The sequence below is a fragment of the Armigeres subalbatus genome, chromosome 3 (genome assembly GCF_024139115.2).
Source record: "Armigeres subalbatus isolate Guangzhou_Male chromosome 3, GZ_Asu_2, whole genome shotgun sequence".
Taxonomy (NCBI): domain Eukaryota; kingdom Metazoa; phylum Arthropoda; class Insecta; order Diptera; family Culicidae; genus Armigeres; species Armigeres subalbatus.
The window spans coordinates 4,493,807-4,496,163 of NC_085141.1; positions in this window are offsets into that span (position 1 = coordinate 4,493,807).

Sequence of the window (2,357 nt, forward strand, 5' to 3'; positions counted from 1 at the left end):
ATTCTTTTCTGGACGAGATTCTTATAGTTACTTGGCCTTGCGTGAAGTTTCGAAGTCATCACAACCATAAAAAGATGAAGCAACATTCCGTTCTGAATACAAACAGGAACAAGGTGGCTAGGGTTGGAAAACGGTGCATCTTAACTGAGTGTCGACGGAAACATCCTACAGATGAAGACGTAAATGGAGAATCAAAGCTTTTTCAAAGATTATATCAAGGACTCGGAGTCTACAATCACACACATGCAGATCAAGCGGAGTATATTGAAGGAGCCAGAAGTATCGACGGATATGTGTGATGTTTAACTTGAATTGTTTGTCTTATGTGAACGAACAACATTAAAACAAATTTAATAAATTTCGTGATTCTATGATTACATTTTCCTTTGCTTTTGCATAAAATGCGATTATTAAATTATTATTTAAATCTCGATCTACACCTAAATAAAGAAATAAAAAAAAAAAAAAAATCTCGATTTAAATGATTGATGTGGGTTTTAGGGAGTTAAAGCAAGGTACTCAATTAGCTATAGCAAACGACTGCAAAGTCTGGAATGTCTATAAATAGATTCATTGTTTGCATTTCTGGTGTCGTTTTAGAGCAAACATGCCCTTAGGGTAAAATCAGCAGTGATTCAAATCGTTCGGGGCTGTCAGTTTAAATATGAATCTGAATCATACACTCTCCCAGCAGTGGCTCAAGATTCATTTTTTATACCAGTCAAATGTCAAAAAAATAAAACTGGTATAACGCGCCGTTCTATTTTCTGCAGATTTGAACCACGATTGAATCACGAGATTCAAATATTTTCCAAATGTTTTGGTGTATGAATGCGTCATTTTATCTACGGATCAACCCACGTTGCAATCAGGGTTGCCACATATACAGATTATCCTGTATTTTACAGATGTTTGGGGTAGAACGGTGACCAAGAATCTGTATATACAGATATGCAGATTTTTAGCAAAAATACAGATTTTACAGATTTTTGAAGAGTAGAGTATTGAAATTATAATAAAATTATATAATTAATTACTATTAGTAAATACCTGTTTAATATGAGATTTGAGGCTTATAAATTTATATTCTTCGCCAAACTGATCTTATTGAGCCTTCAATTCTCAAATTAGCAAAATCTTAAATTGAAAAGACAGAATATGTTGACTTTGGTTTTACTTTTTATTACCAAAATACAGAGGTCTCAGGTCAAGCAATAAATTAAAGAGAATCAGATCTAGCCTAGATATCCAGAAACAATTAATCAGTAGTTCTGTTTAGTAGGTTTAGTGTGATTAAGCAATGTGGTTGGTCCACTAAAGTTTTTGCTTATATGGCTACAACAGTTAATGACGGACTTTCGTCAGATTTCATTCGCATATTATCGAATTAACATCTTTTTCAAAACAAAGTGTGTTCAAAAACCATTTTGATTGGGTTTAGATGGATACAGATTTACGATACAGATTTTCTGGCTTGAGATACAGATATGAAGATTTCCTAGAGAAAATATACAGATTTAAATGTGGCAACCCTGGTTGCAATTACGGCGCCTTTCTTGGCGCCAACATGATGATTTCATTTAATTGAAAATTTAAAAAACATGAATAGAACACTGCTGGGGAAACCAGCGAGTTTGTTCTATTTGGCTCCAGATTCAAACTAGAATAGTGGTCGAAAATTTGGAATGAAACTGAATCACTCCTGATTTCACTCTTAAAATCTCCGGTGTTTCCATGCATTACACGCTTAGATCAGTTTACCTATTTTTGGGTTCTTTTTTCACCCATATATGAGTACTGTATACATTACCTATATTATGGATGAAATGTACTGATATTATCGGTAATATTTACTGATTTTATTAGTAAACTGAGTTTACGCAAATTTAGGTGACGGCAATTCACCCATATTTGGATGAAAAATGGAACTTGACTGAATCCGTCAGAATTATAAGTTGAATTATAAGAACATAACTGATCTCGCTATAAAGAGTAAGATAATTAAAAAATTGAATCCGGTTCTTTATAATATTTTTTTAACTTTTTATTTTCAGATCCAACGCATTTGCCTTCTATACTGTTGTTAAATTCCTTGCACGTAGACCGAAGCCCTGAGATTCATATTTATTATTTTCGCTGCTTTCCGATGGTGTTGCTGTGGCTTCCGGACCGAACATTTTCATTTGACGGGTAAGTTATTTAGTTTAATTGAATTTTAATAACTTTATTATAATCAACTATATTATTTTAGAACTAAGCATGCGGCGGATAACCAATTGTTTCGCCTAACTGATCAGATCTTGAATTACTGTTTTGGCGGGTCCGGAGAAAGCTGATGACCTTTCCCAGAGGCAACC